The sequence below is a fragment of the Cyanistes caeruleus genome, chromosome 1 (assembly GCF_971803275.1).
Source record: "Cyanistes caeruleus chromosome 1, bCyaCae1.hap1.1, whole genome shotgun sequence".
Classification (NCBI taxonomy): Eukaryota; Metazoa; Chordata; class Aves; order Passeriformes; family Paridae; genus Cyanistes; species Cyanistes caeruleus.
Genome location: NC_141701.1, coordinates 41394779 through 41407215, shown reverse-complemented (window position 1 = coordinate 41407215; position 12437 = coordinate 41394779).

The following is a 12437-nucleotide window of genomic DNA, read 5'->3' as shown; positions in this document are numbered from 1 at the left end:
CATAAGTGATGAAAGAGTATTCAAAAGGATTACATTTTCCTGGGTTTCCATTTTGTCTCTCACTAGCATCTGATGTCTTGACGTGCTGAACGCTGCCTTGGGCAGACATTCTGGGATAAGCCACACAATTCTCATGAATCATCCATAAAAGTAATTGTTAGGAGAAAGACCCTATAAAATGGGATTTCAAAACAATGAAATTAAATTAAATTAAATTGAATAAATGTCTGTGAGAGAACAAACTTATCCTTGAGACTATTAGAATTTAAAGGGGTTTTTTTCTTATTATAAATATAATAGGACAGGAGATGGTGATACTGTTCCCTGCAAAATGAAGCTTGAAGAATACCATATGCAGACAATCAAAAAGAAGAATTTCACCAGCATCATCTTCCTGACTTTGTTTATAGGCTTGAGTTTATAAAATTCCATAACTGAGCATAAAATTCTGTAAGTTCTGTTTAAATGGGATCATTATTAAATAGGCAGTTAATCACCAACATTACAGAAACAAGTGGAAGTGAATATAATAGTTTTATGTACACAGTAGGCTGGGAATCCACGTACTCCATGGAATGGAGCTAGAGATGTGTCTGAAGGATAGTTGGCAACACAAATACAAAGGTACCAAGGAAGGAGATACAGAGATATGCAGATATCAGAAGTTAGAGATATGGGCAAATCTAAGCATTTCTTAATTGCAACAGGAGAAAAGTAAAACTGCTGGAAAGAATCCAAGAGGAAAAGTCTCTTTAGATAGCATCCCAGTTTGGCTGAGTAGACTTCTTTGTTAAAAAGAGTCAAACTGATGAAATGGAGGTGTTTTAAAACTGCTACCAAAATGGCTAACCAGTCTTCTGGGAGGAAGAAAAAAGAAGAGTTTGTAAATGCAGATGAAGAAAGAACAGGAAATACATTCAAAAGCTGTCATTTACTTTGTTGCCTGGAGACACTGTGAATCATCAGAAAAAATGGAGATAGGCTTACGGGGGTAGTACACTGTAAAGCATTTGTCCTTTATTCACGTTCATAACTTACATAAGTGGGTGCCTTTAAATTCTTTTTCTAGTACAGTTATTTAAAAATTTAGCTGCAGCTGGAAATAAGATGCAACTGTCTTAATGAAGTTCCCTTTCAGCATGGATTTAGAATATGAATAGCTTCAGAATTTACACAGCTTTGCAGGGTTCTACTGTTAATTTCTATGTTACTCAGGATTATGAGCATTATGCATTTAGTTTGTAATGAATGTGAACTATTCTCAAAAGAGTTACAATTATTCCTCTAAAAGATTTGGTGGCTACTCTCCAATTACTAGTGCATTAAAGTTCTTAGGCAATAAAAGCCCTTAATGTAAACAAATGATAAGTATTTTAACCAGTTACATTGCTATAGCAGCATTGTTTCCACACAGCTTTTAAGAATATTGCAGGATTTCCTCACATTGGGAATGGTAACAGGCTCCCACCCTGATATCTACTTTGTTGTTCTTCCCCCTGATTCTTGCCATAACCACTCAATGCTATTGTAACATCATCAGGCTCTGGACAATTGACACCTTCATGAATATACGGGGATAATCCACTGCATCTCCTCCCTTGCCTATCCCTGATGAAGAGTTTATAGCCAGTGATTTAGTCATCAGTTTATAGCCAGTTTACAGTCAGTGATTGCTGACTTTTGTGATACAAATAACCATCTCATAAGCTTCATCTTCATCTTTGAGTGCACTATATCACCCTGATAGGCAAGCAGAACAAAGATTGAGTGTACAGATAGTCTTGTTGGTGTTTTCTGTAAAAATCTGCGGAAATCACAACTCATAAATGATAAGTCGACATAATTTTATGAGAAAAATGTAACAGGTTTTTCAAATTGTTTTGAAGCTGCTCTAGTAACTCAGATAGAGAATCAATAAAGGTTTATTTCTGAGTAGAAGGTCAGTTGCAGTAGGATATTTCAGGTCAGCCATCTGCCCAGTATGACAAAGGAAAATGCTTTGAGCAGCACTCATATATCTTTTTCCCACTGCCAAGTCTGTAAGACCAGATTTGTATTTACAGCCAGGTCAATTGATATGAAGAAGTGCAGAGTCAGATTTACGCCTTGAGGGCAACTATATTATGTTTTATCCACCCCAAGGAAAGGAAAAATTAAGGAGGACAATATAAAACAAATGCTCAGTTTTAATGGAACACTGCTACCGGTGCCCAACTCATACACTTTGTGAGTTCCTCTACACAATTCAGCAGATCCACCTGCACATTACTGACAAATGAGTTTATCAGTAATGTCAGAATCATGGGTTCACATTTTGAGATGGGAATGCTCTCACTTGGTAGATCTTACTGGCTAAGAGGAAATAATACATTTATTATTCTTAGAATGGTTGCCAAAATATCAATTTGCATTCACTTAAGAAAAAAGCCAATTAATTTATATGTTAATTTTAACTATCAGTTCAAGGAAGCATACCCTGGAATGAGAAGCACACATGCCACAGAGTCACTACCATTTTATGCTTTAGGAATGGTGTCCTTCTTAGAGCTAAAAATTGGAAACTAAATACAGTCTTGTTATCGTTAGCCTCAAAAAGGAGCCTGAAGGTGTTAGAGATGGAACCAAAGCAGGGGGCCCTGAGACTGTGCCTGATACTCCTATTCACCCATTGTGTGATAGGATTGATAAATTATTTAATAACTGCTGCTTTTATTTGGCATTATGTCTTCATGGAGTGATATCCTGTAGCAGTGCATTCTGCTCTGGCTGAATATGTTTCATTTCCTTTGCACATGTCTTGCTGGCATGGAAGATAATAGAAAAATAAAACTGCTAGGGTTCTACCTCTTGCCAGTTTTGATAGAATTTAGGGAAAAAAATAGCAGAATTTACATGTAAAAACTTACATTATGTTCTTTCATCATGATGTAAACTGAAACAATTTATCCAACAAACAGTTCATTTTAATGTAATGCTAATTATGCTTCACCAAAATCCCCTTAAATCTTACACTGGTCTTAGAATGTATTGACTGTTTTTATGTTGTTATGAGGTTTTAAAACTTTGAGCTGGAGAGCTAGAAGTATTTTGAGAAACAGCAGATGAATGCCAGTCTTTGATCAACACTAAACATTTGTAGCCAGGAAAGAAGGGTAACAAGAAGGAAAAAGCTGAGAAATTTTAATGAAATTTGGTAGATTTGGCTTCCGTTTTCCATTTAAAGAAACTCATAATTTTAAGACATTAAAAATTAGAAATTAAAGACATTTAAGGCATTAAATAATCTTGCAAAGATTTTTAATTGTTATATCCAGAAGTTTTATTCATAAGAATACAGGTGAAGCAAAATAAAAGATAACAATATATTTCTCTGTCATTACCAGTGTGTGTACTGTGCTTTGAAAATACTTAGTATTATTGTACATATTAAGTCCAGAAATTTCAGCTATTTTACAATGGAGTTGAAAATAAAAAAAAAAAAGTGAAAGCAAATCTTCTAGTTATGAATAATTAAATAAATGTAAGCCCAGAAATATTTGACTGATTTTTAACAGAAAGTAAAACCTTCAATTTAAATTTATTTTTGTTAACTGCCATTTTCTGCCAGTTACAATTTCTGATGGTTTCAGTCTCAGCTTTTCTTCCTCCTTCTTCACCAGCTCTTGGAATGAATGGGTAGGTTTGGGTAAGAGCCTTGAGGATGAAAGGCTGAAAACAGTGCATTTCAATTTGGAGAAAAGCATCAATGTGAGAAACAACTGTAGAAGAACAGATGCTTCACATGCACTTTTTTGCACTTAAGTATCAATAGTAACTCTTCCCCCACTTCCTCCTCCTTTTTAAAATACTATTTATCAGCATCTATTTTTGGAAATAAAATACTTTCCTAAACTTCCAGTTCTTTGCTGTTTTTTGCTTAGGTATCCCCCTCATAGACTCCTGCAATGACAAGCAGTTACAGAAATCTATTCATTTTGGCTTTAAATATACAGAAAAAATGAAGTCTGACCACTTGGGGTCTCCAGTCCACCAGGTAAAGGACATCAATTACTTAAATAGCTATGACAGGAGCTAGTAAGAAATCAGGTTCATAAAATCATAGAGCAAGAGGCTATGCCCTCTCTTTCCAATTGCCAAGCAAACCTGACAGATTTCACTGAATGTGGCAGAATAATTATTAAGCTATTATTAATCCACTTTTATAACATAATTCTCATTAGTATGAAAGTTTTGAAGATAAAATGTAAGGATGAGAGAAGTCTACATATTTCACCCAGTAGGTATTAATTATCCTCAAACTGTATAGATTCCTGGCATTTACAGCGACAAATTCCTGAATTTTTTGTTCCAATCTGTTTAATATATGTAAATCTTGGATCTAAGCTCAAGGCTTTTAATGGATTGTTTGACTTGCCTCTTAAGTAAGAGTAAGAGACAATGTACAGTGTTGGGTTGTCTATTTTTTATCCTTAGGCTTATCTAATTTTCTGGGGTTTTCATTAACAGTATCATCATCCAGTCTGAAACTCAAGAATATAAACACCCTTAATGATAAACAACAATCCTTAAATAATGTATTTTCCACATGTATAAATCATGGAACATTTCTCAGTATAAGAGGATGATGCTCATGCATCTAGAATCTAAAATCTTTTCATGGCTTTCCTAATTCACCAATCTGCTTTCATTTATACTTTCACAGTAACCACACACTCACAGAAGAAAACAATGTCATCCTGCTGTTCACTCATTGTGTATGCTGCAGTCTCTGTTGGATTAACTTTCTACCCCTCAGTCAGAGTCTGTTTACTCTTCCCATTTTGTTAACTGGTTGTCACAGTAGACTCCCTTCTGCATTAGGCTCTTAGGCTTTATTGTAAATTTGAATACAATTAATAACTGAACAATAAGATATCTACCATAGACCATTAAAATCCATCAATGTGTATGTGAAAAATCGTGAGTGAAGCCAGTCACAAGTCACGTGACACTACCATTTTATCACTCTCAAAGACAAAAATCTTCCTTTTGTGTACCAGCATCACTGCTAAAGTTCTTAGTGTATCACTGACTCCATGAAATAGTGATATTAATATAAAAAACTTGAAATTACAATGATTTCATCTTCACCATGAGTATAGAACCAATAATTATTTGTAAAACACTAAGATAACAACACAAATTGTGTGTCTGTGGCAACCAGCTGACCATTAATCCTTTTCTGAACGATTTAGAGTTTTCAATTTAGGTGCCCAATTCTGGATTTTGTAGCTTTTCCCCTGTGATCAGAAGCTAAGTCTTATCTCCTGTGAATATGTATGGGGATCCTTCAGCATTTTGCTCCTGTATGTGAAATAGTTGTCTGTTTTGTGAGTGAACAGCTAGTCCTTGAAGAAAATAAAAACAATTATTTTTGTACAATATGTTTGGTAGTAAAAGCTTTTTCCTCTTTACCTCCATTTTTTCTTCTCTGAACAGGTAATAATTGAAGTATATATTTTCTTAAGACATTAATTGTATTTTTTTCTTCTTATTGGGATAGCTGAAAAAATATAAGAATTCCTTTGGTTTTGCATAAAAATCAATATGATCTTGAAATGTTTTTCACTTCCTTTTCTGCTGCCATTTTTGTAATTGTGATTCAGCACTCTTAAAGAAAAAAAACAGAACTAAAGAGACATTGGCCAGCTGTATCATATATTCTGAGCAGAATTTTCCTGTAACAAAAAAATTGTGAAAAAATCCAATAGCTTTAATTACTATTGAAAATGGTGCAACAATTTCTCTGCAGAATTCAGGCTGGGCCAGCCATCATTTTCAGATCTCTTTTTGTGTTTAGACTGTTGTACACTCACATCTGTGTTTAACAGGCAAAGGCAAACCAAAACAGGACTATGCAAATGACAAGCGCTGCTCCTGCATCCGCTCAGTTTCGGAAGCGTAAACCTAACCCTAAGTGGAGCAGTAAAATCAGGATTTTGCTGAGGCTCAGGTGCCCAGCCCAAGATGGTGACAAGAAGCAAGATACTGTGGGAGCAATGTTGGGCCAGTGCTGTGCTCTGTCCCTGGAGCTCTAGGCTTTAAGGCTTTGTACAGCCTAACCCCATGGTGAGAAATAAAATCAAGCTTTTTCTGAGGCTGTGGTAGTAAGCCTATGGTTGGTGCCAAGAAGCAAGAGGGAGCAATGTTGGGGCAGTGCTGTGATCCCCTTGCATGCCTTTTGTAGATGCAGTTTCCCAGCAGCTCTAGATTTGTGAGTTTCTAAGCTAACCTAAATGTTTCCCTAACCATAATCAATGAAGAACATCAGACTATTGTTGAGACAGAGGTTCACAGCCCACATTTGATGCCAAGGAGCAAGGTATAGGGAGAGCAATGTTGGGGCAGTACTGTGCTGCCTTTGGCATGCCTTTCACAGCTGCAGTGTGCCAGGAGCTCTGGGCTTTGTGGTTTATCTAAACCCTAAACCAATGCATAGGCCTAATCCTAAACAGAGCAGTAGAAGCAGCTTTTTTACTAGCCCAAGGAATGTGCCAAGGAGAATGGTGTGAAGGAAGAAGTATTTTGTTAGAGTATTGTTGTTATTAAATTAAATTAAATGGAGAGAAACCTGCCAAAATTATACTCACTGATATCTTATAATCCAGGAAGAAGTAAGCAAAGGGATGAAAGAAAAGAAGAACCTAAAGAAATTAAATGCTAAAATAAAAGAGAAAATTCTCAATCAAAGTGAAAACAATAAAAGCAAATGAGATGACATGAAGTGCAGGAAAACGGACCAAAGCTTACCCAAATGATCCCCAGTGAAATCTTGAAATCAGAAAACAAAGTGTAACAAACACTCTGGACAGAAGATATGAACAAATAAAATGCAACGGAAAACAAATAGAAAATTTGGAAATGGAGTGACTGTCACAAAATGGATTGAGATTAAATGAGGTACAGTGAAAAGGATTGAAACTTGCCATAATTATACTCATTGAAATGCTGAAATCAGGGAACAGAATTAAGTGAATGGACAGGTGAAGAGAGTGATTAAATGAAATGCTTAAAAAAAAGAAGAGAAAATTTTGAACCAGAAGTGAAAACAATAAAATGGCAGGGGATGGCAAGACATGCAGGGAAATGGACCAAGCCTTCCTGAATTGCTACTCTGAAATTGCAAGATTTCACTTCCTTTCATGAAAGGAAATGAAATCTTGAAGATATCAAAAAAGGTGAAACTAGTTTACCAGAGTGGACTTCTAATAAAATGAAATTCAGTTTAAAGAAATAAAAGATAATAGTGAAATGAAGTGGTTGTAATCAAATGTAATGGGATGACATGAAGTGCTCCCCTTTAAATGCCTTTTGTGATTGCAACATCCCTGGAGGTCTAGGCTTTATGGTTTTCTCAAGCCTAACCGCAAGCTTAAGCCTTAAACAAGGAAGAGCAGTAAAAGCAGCAATTTGCTGAGATGCAAAGCACAAGAGTGGTGCAAAACAGAAAGATGTGGAGGGAGCAATGTTGGGGCAGTGTCATGCTCCCTTGGCATGCCTTTCAAAGCTGCAGTGTGCCTGGAGCTCTGGGCTTTGTGGTTTTCTGAACCCTTACCTCAAGTGGAATCCTAACCCTAAGGGGAGCAGTAAAATCAGGCTTTGGCTGAGGCTTAGATGCCCAGCCTCTGGGTGATGACAGAAACAAGGTGTGCTATGCTCCACTTGGCACAGCTCTTGTAGTGCAGTGTCCCTGGGGCTCTCGGATTTGTGGTTTATTCAAGCCTAGTTGTAAGGGACCAGTAAAATAAGCAATTAGAAAAAGCACCTCAACATTAGCCAAACCCTGCATCACAGAGAAGTGGTGAAACCATGGAGCAATAAATCTCTGTTCCAAGGACACCTGCCCAAATTCATGGTTCTTCTCCACAGAATGTAAGATACTTGAACATGGAATATTTGAACATTAAATTTCCTTAAAACCCAAATCCCTACAAATAACACAGGAGTTGATTGACACCGTAAAACAAAGGACATTCTGGCACAATATATTGACTGTCATTGGGCTCTTTCCAGATCAATCCATATCACTTTACTGTTGTGCAGAATAGCAATATTTTGCTAAAAATTAAAGACCATCATGTACTAACCTGCCATAGATCTGACTGCCAACCAGAAGAAAAGCAAAATTCAGCCCCTTGATTGTAGTTTTGTAGCACGCAGGCTGGGACAAATAATACATCAAAGACTCACTAAGAGTACAGCTAAGAAACTATATGGTCTTTCATCTGGGAGCTATCAGACTATTCTGACATGCTGTATTACATTTGGAATAATTACTCACTCTAGCACAGAAAGATGGATAATGTAGAACCCGCTCAGGATATGGGAAGAAGAGGAATGATATAAACACAAAGCCAGTTTCTGCTTAGCAAGGACAAACAAAAAACTCAGGAAAAAGAAAGGCTTTGGTTGATGATATTTCTAATTCTATATTTCCTGCTCAGATACATTAGAGTAGAAATGGTTGCTGATTAGATACAGGAATATCAGCGGGAGTTACAGCTACTGCATAATACAGAGGACTTGGACAGTGACCTACAATGCTACTTCATCACCTGTGTTGAATCATCTCAGACAATATTAGCCACCCAAAAATTAGCTGCCTAATCTATGCTAGTGATGTGGATTCCTTCAATGGAGATAAATGAACCTCTTCAGTGCTACTATTCTCATCCCTAGGTAGGTATTCACAGTGCATAAGATGAATTGTCCTTTGGAGATGCTTCACTCTCTGTGAATTTATCTACATTATTATGATAGATCAGGTACCTACATGTTAGGTGGATGAAGTTGGATTTGATAAAATTCATGCTTATGCATTTGATAGTAATGGCATTTCTTCTGTTATTAGCACAAATCCATGAGGGTATATCTTACTATCTTACAAAAAGATACCTTGGGAACCAAGGCAGAGAAATTTGTGAGGAATAATTTAGCTTGAGAAGAAGACTGATTTCCTCTAGAGAAGAGGCTAAGCAGCCACTGACACAAAAATCTCTCCATCCCTACTGCAAGTCACAGCAATTATAAAAGAATGGGAGCAATACCTACCATCTGTGAGGTTTAATAACATCAAAAGATCTTCCATGCAAAAGTTATCATATAAAAGCATAATTTAGAGTACTAGCAATGTCTAGGGAAGCACATCTTATTATTACTGTTCTTTTTTCTCCACTCTTGAAAAAGTAGACACTTGAAATTCTTAGAACAGTATTTTATTCCTGTGCGCCATGAACTGTAATTTTTTATTTGGTTAACAATGCTAACTTACCTTTTCCAATAATAATTTATAGACAGCAAATTAAATAGTATAAAACTATTTTAATAATAATAATAACAAATTATTAATTAAAAAAATAAACCGTTTGAACAAATATGAAATGCCAGTTTAGCCCATCAAAACTGGCATCACGTGGCATCAAAAACTGATATTTTTTTTTCCACCAACAATTCAGAAACATTTCCTCCTAAGTGGTGGTGTTTCACTTTGTGAGCTTACATGCACATTGAACATAGAGGACTGAATCCCTTCCCTTTCACTTAAAACATAAAGTAGTAGATTAGTTGTTAAGAAAGCTGTTTAAGTCAATACTGATATTAGAGAATAAGAAAATGTAGGACTAGAACACTTCTTATGAAGCCAATAAGAAAGCTGTGGATATTATTTTTTCTGCAGAGTAAAAGAAAGAAGATAGCATTCAATAAAATCATACATGAAGCTTCTTTTAAGCACTTAAGAAAAATGGATGTAAAGAATGGTATGTCACAAAATGTAGGACACACAGAGTAACTTTAAAATGAGTGACTGTTACACACATTTTAAAGATATACAACTTTGATCAAGTTACATGTCAATATGACATGAGCAAAAAATCTTTTGCAGCATTTTTTAGAGTTGTTTAAAGATATCTTGAAAATTCTATTGTCATTGAAAGTTCATTTGAAATGTTCTTTTCCTCTCCATTACCCACTCCGTGGTGTTTTGACAGATTTTATATCTTTAGCTGTAGTACTGATTAAAACAAAGCTGTAATTTTGTAAAGTAATAAGATAAGCAAATACTATTCAAATTAAAGGGAGAAAAAGCAGTGCTAAGGGTGAGAGGAGATTCAATTTATTTCAAAGAACATGTTTTATAGTGCACAATTTGAAACAAAAATGTAGCACTTCCATGGAATTCAATCTTCTTTTTATATACTTTCAGAGAATTACCTGTTATCTGCATTAGGATCTTGGATATTTTGGATTTTGCTTTCCTTATAATGCCATTGCATTTTTTCATATTTCTAGAAAAGTAAATGTGCATTTTTAACAATGAAAAGGGTGATTTGGACAATAACATCACAATTTTTAAAGTACTCCTACAATTTAACTTTGAATTTGGTGGTAGTCCTGAAGTTATTTTGAATAACCTAATGCATTCTGAGGTCAAGAATCATTCAGGAAACTTCTGTTTCAGGGAATTAATTTAAAAGCTGGCTTTGGAAGAAGAAATACTATGATTAGTGTTTTTACTTTGTGAGTTTACTTCGGATGAACACAGGTGTATAATAGGCATAGTTTAAAAAACATTTCTACACAGACAAGCTGTTATAAGAAAAAAATAGGGTGATGATATTGTAATAGAGTCATAGAATCATGTAGGTTAGAAAAGACTTTTAAGATTATCAAGTGCAACCATTAACACAGCACTGCCAAGTCCACCCCTAAACCATGTCCCCAGGTGCCACATCTGCACATCTTTTAACATCTCCAGGGACGGTGACTCAACTACTTCTCTCAGTAGGTTGTTCCAATTCTTGTCCCTAATGACTGGGGAAAAGAATACTCACTGTATGACATTTGTTCCTCATCTGGCATGACCCTGAAGCATTTTCAGAACTAAGACTCATTAGTCATTAATCTCGTCTGCAGGTTATTAAATATCCCAGTTGCCAGAATTCATGATGATCAAAACATTTTCAAATGAAGAGAGAGTAGGAGAGGGTTTTTGTACTGCTGTGCTTGGCAATGACCTAAAGGTCTTAAAAATGAATTTTACTCTTAGAACAAATTCTTTTGGTAAACTTGGAAATGTGTTGCCTGTCTGTCCTAAAATTATCATAAGAAATAATAGTAGTTATGTCTAGAAAACTTGGCAGCTGCTGTGGCTGTCCTTAAAGGCATGAACACCTCACACCAAAGGGAACAGTTTTTATGTCAGTCATGACTCAGGGGTAGGCACTGATGAAACATGTAATTTTAATGTCCTGGTTCAAAAGAACACTTTAATTTACAACAGCGCTTAAATGTGTGCACTTGTCTGACAATTCATTCCTAGCTGGACTAAAGGAAATTAAGTGATAGACTTTTAGGAGGACACAGAAAATTTATTCACTTTAACAGCTGTTTAAATTACAATTACTTGATATTTTATTCCTCATTATTGCATCCAAACCTTGATGCTTCTGAAGAATTTGTGTTGTTAATAGATTTTTAAGTGGAAACTCCAGAAGTATTTTAGAGATTTTAATAAATATTTACAAGTGGCATGTTTGTGAATTGATGCAGAATATGCAGCATTCAGCACTCCAATGAACTTTAGTGGTTGGTTGAAAATCTGGGAATAATTCAAACTTTAAATGTCTAAAATAAATATCCTCTGATGGGACTTTTCCACTAAGGCTTTTTGACAGAGTAGCAGAAGTGTACCTCTTTATTTGTTATTTTGTGTACACCTACACAGTTCTCAAACTGGAGTTTAATTCTCTTACACAAATGGACTGCTTTTTATGAGGTAATGTACTAGATGTAATTATCATCCCAAGAGTTTTGTTCAGAGTATTGCAAATTTTTTAATGCCATCCTGTTCATCATTCAAGCAGTGAAAATACATATTCATATCATCATTAATATTTAGTTAAGCAAAAGGCTTGTCTACCTCTATTCTAGCTTGAAAACAAGGAAGCTCTAAGAAATTGCTTTTCTTTCCTTCTTGGTACCCTGCAATCCACAAATGGCTGCTTTCTTATTTTGCAGGATGTCACAGCTCTTCCTTTTTCCCATGGAAGCAATTTTTTTTCTGGTAGTAAAATATGATTATGACATCCAGACATATATCTCATGGCACTCTGACTCCAAGTCCCCAAATACCTGATTTCTTGAAGGATTATAGGTGTAGGATGAAGGAAGGTTGAGGAGAATAAGATTAACAACCATATTCAATTTCAGCAATTTACTTTCATGGACTTATTCCTGTAAGAGAATTAGAAATCAGGTCCCATAGACACAGAACCTGGCAGGCATTATGTGGAAATTTCCTGTTCTTGACCATTTAATTAATTCAATGGAGCTGATAATTCTAATTAATATCTTCTCTGGTTTTTTGAATATTCTGCTTCACCCATGGAGAGAAGAGA